Source organism: Sciurus carolinensis, chromosome 14 (genome assembly GCF_902686445.1).
Source record: "Sciurus carolinensis chromosome 14, mSciCar1.2, whole genome shotgun sequence".
Taxonomy (NCBI): domain Eukaryota; kingdom Metazoa; phylum Chordata; class Mammalia; order Rodentia; family Sciuridae; genus Sciurus; species Sciurus carolinensis.
The window spans coordinates 46,315,926-46,328,836 of NC_062226.1; the positions used below are offsets into that span (position 1 = coordinate 46,315,926).

General features: G+C 33.0%; 1 long non-coding RNA gene across 4 annotated transcripts in view; it reads right to left on the minus strand.

The window, feature by feature from the left end:
- The window catches only part of LOC124963974 (uncharacterized), a 289,359-nt gene that overhangs the window by 236,093 nt on the left and 40,355 nt on the right, over window positions 1-12,911 (minus strand). For all 4 annotated transcript variants that reach the window (XR_007104858.1, XR_007104855.1, XR_007104857.1 and 1 more), the window contains one exon: window positions 7,859-7,938. This is a non-coding gene — a long non-coding RNA (uncharacterized LOC124963974). The remainder of the gene's footprint in view (window positions 1-7,858; window positions 7,939-12,911) is intronic.

Below are 12,911 nucleotides of genomic sequence, written 5' to 3' on the forward strand. Positions count from 1 at the left end.
CAAAAAACAATTTAAAAAAGAATTTGCTAATTTTTTTTCTCTGCTACAAACATTAAATTTTGTTTAGACACTAGCCAGAAACATAACAAAAATAGAAAATTTCACAAAAGTTCATACATTCCTAAGAGTATATATTTACTTACAAAAATAGTCTTAGTTCAGAAAACTCCTAGATGGTGGTTTTATTGTCAAAATGGTAAGCATGGAAACACTTTATAACCATTTTCTTGATAGTAATATGGTTGTTATGACTTAGATATGAGGTATCCCCCAAAAACTCATGTCTGAAACAATGGAAGAAAGGTTATAGTTTTAATGATTGGGTTATGGGAGCTTTAACCTAATTAGTGCATTAATCCTCTGATAGAGATTAACTAACTACACTTCTCACAATTTTTATGCCAATGTATGAGCATCATTGCTTCCTTAAAATTAATTGCATATGTTCAAGCATTTTATCCAGTGGCCTACAGCTCAAAGGAAAAAAAAATTTAAATGCTGTCTAGTCATCATAGATTGAACAGAGTTGTAGGGACTCTTTCTATCTACTTATCTAACTTCTTTGTTTTTTCATTGTCTCAGAAACTCAAGAAAAGCATTATAGCAAGCAGTTAATCAACTAGTCATTGGAAACATCTAGTAGTTGTACAAAACAGTCCTGCCATTGTGTTATCATTAAGCATCTAAAGTTTCTGAGTTTAGGATTACTTGTCTTCAACATGAAGCCAATATTATTTAAACATCCAGTCAATTTATCTATACCTTTTATCATTAGAAGCAAGAGTTTGTCACGTTGTCCTAAGATACGTTACACCAGGATGAGGAGTTTCAAATGAGTCAGGCTAAGATACTCAGAACACATTTCCCTCAATAAAGATAGCACTAAAAGATTCTGATAAGTTGTTTTGTTAATAAAAATAATCTAACATTTTAAGAACAGCTAATAGTACATATATAGGTAGAAAGTTACTGTAAGCATTTACTAGTAGTTAACTGAATTGTAAGAGAATCACTCTGACTCTAAAACCAAAAGGAGATTCATGTAAAAATGGCCAAATTCTAGGAAATATCACTGCTCACTTTTCCAGTCCTTCATCAATCAGTTGAGTCTTAGCCCTTTCTGTCTTCCATATGAATCCCAACTTGAACCAAAATGTTTAAAGACTTGTCCTCACTGATAGGAGTCTCAGTAGATGGTCAGCTTTATCTGCTTTCTCAAGACTACTTTGGCTATTTGTGTTCTTTTATAGTTACATGTGAATTTTAGAATTATTTTTTTCTATTTCTGTAAAAAATTTCAGGACCAAGGCAAGGAGACCCACTCATCACTTTCTTTAACAGTACAACAGAACATTTAGGCAAGAGAAAGGAATTAATGCCACCCAAATCATGAAGCATGAAGCAAATTATCCTTGTTTGCAGATGACATACCTCTATAAACAGAATCCCTTAAAAAACTTTTAGAACTAATAAATAAGTTCAACAAAGTTGCAGGACATGTAATTAACACATAAAAATCAGTTGCATTTCTATACACTAAAAGTGGGATGACTGAAAAGGATAATAAAAAACAATCCCATTTATGATACCACCATAATAGATAAAGTACCCAGAATTACACAGGAGGTAAAAGATTTGTGTATGGAAATTTACCAAATATTGATGAAACTGAAGGGGACCCAAATAAATGAAAATGCATCCTGTGTTTATGGAATAGAAAACATAATATTGCTAAAATCTGCATACTTCTCTAAGAGGTCTATAGATTATGGTTTCTATCAAAATATTAAGGACTGATCAAATTATTGATGAAAGATACTTGCAGAGAATACATACAAAGAAACTAGAAAGAAGTGGTGATTTATTTTATTGGGCCTAAATGAGTCAAGGTTTATGAAGTGAATCTAGAGTTAATTCTGAAGAGTATAAGTACTAGCATGACAGAAAAGAATGCAAGGACCTCTACAAAGTGGATAGTACATTTTCAAAACTCTCCAAATATATATCATCACCATTTTTTTCCAAGAGCTACAATTTTCTTAAGCAAAGATTAATCTGTCTCATTTTTATATGTTCATATGTGAATAATGGATTGGATAACTTTTACATATATCTGTTAAGAAAAAAATGTTATTTCTAACTTAAACTGGAAATTGCAAAAGTGATTTCTTATTCAATATCTGACTTGCAATTATTTCAATACTCTAATTGATTTTGTGTGAGCAAATACATACACCATATCTGAAATTCTGAATGCCAACCACATAATATAGCAATATTGCAATCTTGGGGTGAATATATTTCAATTTAATTTTAAACTGTACTTTAAGAACCATGTAAATTAATTCATATTAAAATAGAATTGCTAATATCACCTTTTAATTTCCACAATTAGCATAATAGACATAAAATATTTTTTAAGGAAAACATTTTGAAAATAAACGCACTGCCTTATTTAAATTCTACTGCAAACCCCTTAAATTAACATAGCCTCCATACAAATGTCATGTAACTCAAGATGCCTTCAATCATTTAATACTTTTTCCTGTTAGTCTTTATGCATTTTGTATATTTTGTACTTTACAGCAATAACCTTAAATTTCTCTACAAGCCTATTGTACAAATGTTTTCCTTTGATAAGTTTAATTCCTGTTCCCACACTGAGTTGAAAAACATTAGATTTGGGCCCAGTGAATTGAAACACAAGCAAAAGTACCTCACTAAGAGAGCAAGGAACTTGCCCATTCACCCATCTTTAGTCATTTATGTATCCTTCCATATAAACCACATGAGCACTCACTACATGCATGTCACCATGAAACTGAATGCATTAAGATCCACAGGGGTGGGAGAAACATTGACCCTGGTTTTCTCCAGGTGGCACTTTCCCCCCTGGAGACACAAAAGTTCCTCTAGTCCATCTTCCAGGCTTAGTTTTCTTTCACAACTGTTGATTTTATGCATAATCCCTGCACCCACTACAGCCAGTTTTCAAATTCCTCTCCTTTTCTCCTAATTGGCTCTGCATCTCTATTTCTCTTCTCTCACTTCTATTTGCCCTGCTAATCTTATCATACATATTATGGAGAAATTACTATGTGTTTCAATTACTCATATAAACAGTTTCTTAGAAATCTTTTTCCTTTTTCATTTTCTTCTTCTTTTTTTTTTTTTGTTTTTTTTTTTTTTTTTTAGTACCAAGGATTAAACCCAGGGATGTTTAAACACTGAGCCACATCCCCCCAGTCCCTTTTATATTTTATTTTATGAGAGCTCTCACTAAATTGCTTAGGGTCTTGCTAAGTTGTTGAGGCTGGCTTTGAACTTGCAATTCTCTTGCCTCAGCTTCCTGACCCACTGAGATTACAGGCATGCACCACCACACCAAGCAGAAATCCTCATATTAAGTGATAGACTTTCTCTGTTGACAGTCCAAAGCTCCAGAAGTTTCCTTTTATGTAAAATATCCATATTGCATTCAATTTAATTTGTTGATTCCCTGTGAAGCTTCAAGATATTCCTTTCAATATCGTCATATAAAAGTTTTGTGCATATGTTTTGTGCATTTTAGAAAATGTCTTTAATTCATTTACACTTAATATCCCAGATTAGTTCTAGACTAGGTGTAGATTAGGTATAGACTAATATTTTGAACCCATGGAACAAAATACAAGCAAATCTAGACAATGAAACAAATACAGAAATAGACTTTAAAACTGATCCTAGGGCCTTGCTTCTTAGAAAACATCTATAAATCCTCATTTGCCAAAATATATTCTTTCTTTCTAGACTCCAACTTTCATAATTGACTCTAATGACCTCCCTCTACCCTGACCTTGGGATGGAGGGACCATTTCCATTCCTGCCTAACTGCCTACTATACAGGTTACCTGATAGCATTGCCTTTATCTGAAGAAATGGGTTGCCATGTAAAGGTATGTCACAGAGCTGTGATATAGAAAGTAGAAATGTGAAGTGCATTAATGTTCTGCCAGTTCTATTCCAAGGAGAAATACTTAACATCTAGATGAATCAATTCTCAAAGAAAGTGGAAATCATTATACTACATTTAGGCAACAACTTCACTAAGACCTTTCATCTTCTACTCTAGGAGCATAATTACAAAGTATTTTTTCAATCCATGTTCCCTCCTTGTGGCTATGTATACTACTGACTAGAATAAATAACAGAACAACAGAAATTTAAAAAGCATCAAACTATTCCTGCTTCCAAAGGAATATGTCCCTCCACACATACACATACGCAATACCATATGCACACACATACATACACACAAAAATGAGTTTAAGTCACAAAATCAGCTACCACTGTTAGTGGAAATATAGCCTTTGCTTTCTATCTTTAATTTCCCAATATTTGATAGAGGCATGGTTAGGTTTTATTTCCTTTTCATTTTTAGAATAGAGAACAATAGAGCTTTTGTTTTGAAAAGACAATAAGGAATACAAGAAAATTTGGACATTGTACCACGTAGCATTAACAGCTGTCTTGCTACACTTTCCAGTTTTCCAAAAGAAACCAGACATCACTGTTTATTTAAAGAAGACCCACTAACTTTTTAGGTGATGGTGACCATTTCCTTTTTATTTTTTAGCACAGATTTTACTACTGCTCTGCCAGATCTACAAATGTTGAAGTCCTATTTTGGTACCTTGGTAGACAGAGGCCTCTTTGTAAATCCAGAGAAGCACATAAAATTTGCTGTCCTCCTGGGGTAGTTTGCTATGTGACACATGGAATTGAATTTCTTTGACCACAATTGGTAAACATTGCCAAACCTTCTTGGATTTATGTAAAGGAGGAAATCTTCCCATATAGAGAATGAGGGCCAATGGGTGACATAATTCAAACCTGTTATAAACTTTACCAAATATTTCAAGAGTCCTAAAGTTAGAGTGTCCTTAAGGGAACCAGTAAACTTACCATACCTATTTTCAGTCATTCTCCTTTCACCCATTTCATTAATTGCTATTTGCAGAAGCATTCTGCTACCCTTTCTGTAACTTTTTAATTATTTGTCCTACCTACACATGAAAGCTTCTAATCTATTTGAAGTATCTAACATTGTAACTTTTGATATGATACATTAATTACCAGTCAACCAAATGCAATATTGTCAAATGCATATTGTCAACCAAATGCAATAGTCACGAGTGGAGTTAAACAAATCCCTTCTGCTACAGTTAGTATACAATTCAAAGTATGTAAAACAGCCCTTTAAATAAAATGAGAAATGCATCTTTAAAACATTCAGATTAGAAAATGTCCCTCATTTCTCTAAACACAAGAAACAAAGTGAAGGGATTTTTCAGAAGGTATTCCCAGGTGGAAGGCATATAGCTTTGGGTATCAGCTGAGTGCATGCATTTCACAAAAGTTGTACCTCCAACATTGTCTACTATGCACAAATTTCCTTAGTCCCAGTTAAGGGTACAAATGGCAGAATGATGAAGAGAGTTTCAGTGTTAATCCTAAAATATCATGTATTGTTTATCACATGTTTACTTGTATATAAGTTAACTATTAGTAATCTAAATAAAAATTCAAAGTAGATATCTAGTTTCTTTATCAACCAAAGGTGTTGTTAGACAAATTTGGTTATCAAAATCAAAGTGAGGAAATGAGGAACAGTCTATGTTATGTTAATGACAAATTTTCATATTAATGAATATTAATAAATGTGCACTGTTTTGAGGTTTAAACTAACACATATGTAAGTGCCATCACCTAGTGCATTCTTTTGTACATAATAGGTGCTCCATAAATTTTGCTAGGTTCAAATTTTTGTCTTGGTGACTACACCCACAAATATTTTTTTCCTCAAAATTATCTGATGAATTTCCTACCTGCTGCCTATCTTCCCAAACCAGCATTTCCTTATTAGGTATTCAATGAATCAAAAGTCTTAGAAATTTGAGAATTATTTTTATGACTCTTAACAGTGAAAGAGGACTTAACTCAAAGATTAGGTTTTAAAATAAGATCTTTAGCAAACCATTGTATGAACTATTACTGTCTTAACACACCTATGATCCTTTTAGTTACATTGTCTAAAAATCCCTTGTAATGAAATAAATCTAGAGATCAAGTTTTTTTTTAACCTCATTTACACAGATGGTTACACTGATATATATTTTCAGAGGTCAAACAGAACTTCCTCATAGATTATTATTTTATTTATTATAGAATTTAATATTTCTAAAACTATCAGAGAAGTGTGTTCACATTGACAGACTGATATTCCTTTGAGATTTGTTAAGTTACTCAATCCCAATATTTTAGTATCCCCTTAAGAAAAATCACTGTAAAATTCCATCTCTGTTGTGACATTTTTCTCAGTTGTCATCTCACTGGTTTCTGACAGTTCTTCAATAATACCAGGTCATAGAGTTCATTTCATCAAAAAGTCAAGACTTTTTGCATATCTGTATGTTACTCGTGGTTTACGAATGATGTTTCAGGTTTAAAAATCCTGTTATAGGACCTAGCATCTCTATCCTCAGTTTTTCAAAATGTGTTTGTCTTTGTCTATATTTCCAATGTTAAAATAAAATCCACAATTACTATAAAATTTTTTGTAAGGGAATTAATAAGTCAAATTAGAATCTTCTTAATGAAAACTTCATTGTCTGTATCTTCTCAATAGATACAGAAAGAAAAAAATATGAGAATATTTTTGCATCATTTTCCCCCACTTTCTTTTAATTATATTTTTAGTTTTACAGACTGCATTTTGATTCATTGTACACAAGTAGTGTACATCTTTTTGTTTCTATGGTTGTGCACGATGTAGACTCATACCATTTGTGTAATCATACATGTACATAGGGTAATGATGTCTGACTCATTCCACGATTTTCATACCCTCTCTTTCTCTTATTTCCCTCTACATAATTTAAAGTTCCTCCATTCTTCTGTCACCCATCACTTTCAATAACATATTTATTATGGACATCACATTATTTTGTATATGTTATTATTAATATTAATTAAACTTTAAATAATTAGTACATTAATTTTATGAAAGAAAAATATGAAAAATAATTCACATTTAGACCTTCTTTATTTTCATTGATAAGAGTAATTGTTTAAAATTTCATCAGGAATTATTTGTCACGCTGGATTTGAAGAGTTGATTTTGGCTTGAAAATCTGTAGTTCATTTGCCCTCTTTTCTACCGACCAAATAAAATCAATCAAAACAGTATGCTTATGTAAGATTACTAGGAGAAAGCAAAATGGTTTTCCATTAATAAAGAACAATAACACCCTAAAACAGACAAATAAACACATACTTCTGAGCTTAGTTGTACACAAGGAATCATCTGGTTGGAAGATGGTATTACAGGAAAGCCTGACACTTACCAATGAGTACACAGGCTAAGAATTCAGATTCTGAAGACAGTGAGCCCTTGGTTCAAATCCTAGCTCTTCCAGTTAGCATGTGTTCAGCTTTACACATATTATTTATGTGTCTAATTATAAATTTTACAGTTCATATAGCAAAGATAGTAGTATCTTCCTCATAGGGTTGACTATGATTAAATTAGATTACTCATATCATTCATTTAACATAGCACTTCACAAGTAGTAGAGTAGGAATTTGATGAACAGGAGCTGTGAACATTAGTCCCTCTGGCATTTAATTTCCATCACTCCACTGTAAAGGCTGGAAGGAGTACACCTTTAATAGATTAAATGTTTATAAATTACATTCCTCCAGGACAAGTGTGGCAATATAGAATCTTTAAAAATATCTTCTAAAAACCAATTTTAGAAATGTAAGCATGAACTCAGTTTAAAGTCTAAAAATAGTTTACAGAATTTGAAAGATGTACCTGTTAGTCATAAATAGCTGGAACAAATTCACAGGGTTCGTCTGGGCAACTCCCTTCCATACTTCTATAATTGGCATTGCCTGTATATGGAAGAAATCAAGTTAATAATAACTATTCATGATCTTATAAATCTGAGTCTTTCCTTGGTCCTTATTTAGAACCATTGAAACTATTCTTCTGCTGTATGCCTTAAAGAAATCAATTGAAAGAATTATTGAATGGGTTCAGGATTGTCAGAAGTTGTTTAATACAACTTGAGACATAGGCAGGAATTAAGGAATGCTAAGCAGCCAAATCTGTAGTAAACTCAGTCTCTACTCTAAAACATCAAGTGCCACTATTGCACATAAATAGTGCCAAACTAGGTGCTGCTTCCACTGCTGCTACTGCCTTCTGTCAGAATGAATTCTATACAGCATCTGCATCACTGCATCCAGTATTCTAAAGATGCAGTTTGGGATAGTGTGCCTGATGGATAGTCTAGGTCACATACCCGTAGTTGTTTACAGAGGAAGTTAATCAAACAAGTATTTCTTGTTTTTAACATTTGTGATGGGAATTAAGCTCTGACATCTCGAAAAACTTTGGAGGGAATGAACGTTTTAAATATAGAAAAAGGATGTACACTTTTATTAGGAAAAATAAAGTTTCCTTGGCAGGAAAGATGAGGAAAATTACATATGTTTTCCCTTTTTGCATCTGAGTCTTTTCCTTTCAAATTCTTGACCTAAAAGGTTGGGGTGGTAACTAGTGGTAGCTCAGAGTTCATTTGCTCTGCCTACCCTAGGGCCTGGATTCCATCCCCAGCACCTTCATCCCCTCAAAACATTATCCACTTAACATTAGAATTAAGTCTGTGTTCTTCGTAGTTGCCAAGAGTTCATCAGGAAAATGTGTCTTAGCTCAATTCTGTAACATATAACTTCTCTAATTGGACTTACAGAGGCCCACTCTAAAGCAAATACCTATCTGCTAAAGTGATCACAGGGAAGGAGAAAGGAATAGTTGAATCTGACAATACTGGAAAGTTAAAATCACTCAGCAGATCATCCTAAATGTGGGACATTTCTGTATCCTTGCCTGAGTCCTTTCACCCTTTAAGATACAGGCTCCCCAAGAAACTCTCTATACAGATTGTTCCTTTCCATCCTACTCATACATGTAAGCTAAGGTAGGTGCTATTTTACTCTACTCTGAAACATGTTGTATATATTTCTTATAGTTGCTGTAATATTTAAAAGTTCTCTTTCCGTTTCTCTGCCCATTTCCCTCCCTAGCTTTCCACTTTCTACTGGTAGGTTTTTAGAAGTCAATCATGTGACTTAACCTTGCTGTCTTCCTATTGAATACCACAGTTCCTAAATCACAGGTCATTGAAATCCCAGCATCTGGAGGATGATATCTATTGCAAATTCATGAAAATATTCAAAACACAAGTGGATACACAGAGAAAATAAAAACACTGAATTACATAATGACAACATATTGCAAAGGTCCTTCCTTAGATAATTTTGGTATATACACAACTTCTAGTTGCTTGAGCTGAAGGGTAGAAAAAAATTAGAGGAACTGTAGACAATACAAAACTAGAAGAGAGAAATCAGGACTGACAATAGCGATGGGAAGACTATGGCCCTTCCTAGGGATACCAGAGGCAAAGAAGTCAGGATATCCTTGTTTAATAACGCCTCTGCCTCATGCTTAATGTATATTTACATTGCATACTATATTTAATATTTTCTTGTTTTACTTATTTCTCAAAAAATAAACCGGGTTCAAGGTGTTATTTTTATTCTAGTGTTAACAAAGTGGGTGAATTCATAGTAATAGCAATGTTAAATTATTCATGATAACCAAGAGCTAGCAGATCAATCCTCCCTACAAATCCCCAATATCTATGAAATTGTGTCCCTTATGAATTTTTCTATTACATCATTTTTTTAAAAAATAAATTTTTAAAATATCAGATATCCTGTGACCTACTGCATGGTTTATAAGACTCAAAATCTGTCATGTCTCTAACCCCTAGAAATTATATATACCCAGAAGCCTCCATTTTTCTTTTAAAAATTCCTAACTACTTCAGAAACAAATTTGTATGTATGTTATATATCATAAAACAAAAAGTGTTAATTTTAACTATCCTACCAGAAGGAAAAATATTTAGAAGCAAAACAATAAATTTGACCAATATCTGTTCCTACTATGGATCTATGTAAGTAGTTATGCAGATAACTATATGGATTTTGCATACCTTTTCAGTTTCTTTTCCTTTGTTATTAGCAAATTATGATAGTATTTAAGAAAAAACTTTGGTAGGGAATGACTTTTGGTGCTTTACTCACTGGTCCTTTTTGAGCAAACATCAGTTTCAATCAGTTATCATTAAACAATCATTTATGAGCCATTCGTAATTTCTTATTTGGATCTCCTAAGCAATATCCAGGTAGTAGGCATTCATACACTGCATTTTCTCACAAATTTATCAGGGTCCTTCAATGCTGTTTCTTTTCTGGAGCTATGTATGATTTCAACACATTCATGCTTATGATGTCAGCAGTACATTTATTTTCAAAGATTTCAGTTTCTGTACAAGAAAAAAAAAGCCTATTTCCTTTATAAAAGAGATTTGGGGACTGAACTTATTGTCTGTTTAAAAGCCTCTGTGATTCATCAGCCTGGGCCTACAAATCGTCAAGAGAGAGGTGCATCTCCTTTCTTTTTCTAACCCATTTATCAGCACTTTCTTGTTGACTACAGCAATTCTACCACAATGAACCAGAGCTGAGATTGTTGTAAAATGCTTATGGGCACTCCTCATTCTATTTTTCTAGGCTTAGATGTGGACTTATTTCTAACAATTAATTGAATGGAAGGTCATTAGCTACCTGTGGTGTACTTAAAATTTTCTACCAAATATTCCTTTCCAACAAAGAAGAATAAATACATGGAATCCTACACCTGGGTCTAAGGATGTAGCTTAACCTTGTCATAAGATTGAAATGTCTTCAACAGTCACTGTTTCATGTTTAGAACTCACAGGAATTTTGTAATCTAATTACTAGCAATGCATACATCTACTTTAACATGAACCTTTTAGAATTGCTCTCTAGTAAAATGTTCCAAAGGTTATGCTGATCATCCTCTATCATTATTTTGGCCAATGCCAGTGACTTAGTAGCCATTATCTCTGACAGTACCCTTGCTTAAGATTACCAGAGCTACATGAAAAGTGAACGTTCTCCCAAAGCAAGAGTAAATCCTCTATGCATCATTTACATCACTTAAGTGATATGTTGTGTGGAGAAGGTTATAATATGGAGTGAGGTAGGCAGTGATAACTAATGGTAAACCATCCAAACATGTAATTTTAATATTTCTAATTTCTTTTCTCCGGAATCTTCTCTCTTTTAAGATCCCACAAAATAAAAAGTCACACTTCAAACCTTTGTACTTCTGCCCTAGTCCTTCCTCACCTTTGAAGTTCCAGCACAATGACTTTTACAGTATAGACATTCAGTAAATTGATTTACATTTCAAGATCCTACAGAATTATTTTCAGTGGAAATGCCCACGGTGTCTTAAGAGGTGAGGGTCTTCATTGTGTGATTGAGTTACATGTAATACAGGATGTGTATTATCTGGGTCCCCTGGGATCCGAGGGCAAGAAATATTCTTAGGTATTGTGAAAATCAGAAATGTCTCTGCATATTCCCCAATACTTAAGGTATCAACACTGCTTCTTGTGGAAGAAGAATAAAAGTACACTTGTATATGCACTTTAAAGCCAAAACAACAGCAAGAGAAAATGGACAAAGAAAAAAAAAATCAAACAAAAAGAAATCCAAGTGAATCAATGATAATTAAAACTTGAGAACAAAAGAAAAGAAAGAAAAGGAAAAGTTCAGAAAAGGAAATCACTGATATTTGAAATTCTTCAAAAATGGTGAGCAACTGGGGTCATTGGAAAGGGTTGGAGAAAATAAGTCAAACTGTAGGTATCTCCGCAATGTGGTACACCGACTCTGACCCAGAGCGCCACACACTTAAAAATATGAAAAATTGACAAATATAATTGTGTATACCCATGATATCCATGATATTTTGATATTTGTATACATTCTGGATCATTTAATTTTTTATTTCAGTTTCTACTTAGAGAGACAGCTGGATACTCTATTCCTTCTCCTGCTTTTTTTCAGACCTCTATTGATTTTAAGACAGGCCTTTTCCTAGGAGACACCATTCTGTGGTCAGAAATTATGCCCACTCTCCACAAGCCTGAGTTGAAAGGATTTCTGTTAATGGGCTTAAGTGGATGCAATTGAAGCACAAGAATGTGTCTAAGTCAAACTGTTCAATTAAGAGTGAAACAGGAAAGTTAAGTGGTATTCTCTATAGCATCTAAAATAATAATTTCAAGACTAAAAACATCTTTTGTGACTTCACTAGCCTGTTGAATTAACCACACTACAATGGATATTACGAATCAGTGTTTGTTCAATCAGAAGCACTCAAATGACCCAAACATTTATTATATGAACGGGTATTTGTATTTGCAGTTTTATGTTGTATTAAGACAACTTGGAAAAAAGAAAGCAGTTAATATATTAAAAAATGGATTATATAGGAAGCTTATTATGATTTGTAGTTACCATTCTAAGCCTACTTTGAAATTTCTTTTGATATGTGCTATCTCAGCCAGTATTACATAAAATGAGATACAGTTATTACTAGCGGTTTCAGCGAAGAATTTTCAGATGGCATTAAAAAATGTTCAGTGTTCTTAATATCAAATTCATTCCTGGCTTAGTGATCTACCTAGTGACCTCATTTTTAAATAAAACTACAATGAACCACCATAATCAAGAAAAATGACAACACAAATTAAAATAAAAAAGAAGCCAAGCAAAAAGGAAAACCTTTAGGATAATCTTTAGGATACAAAATATCTTCAACTCTGCTTTCTAAGAATAATATTTGGCAATGTATTTAATAATGCATTTGGCATGACTTCTAACAACTCCATTTTTGATAACAGTTTTATTATTAT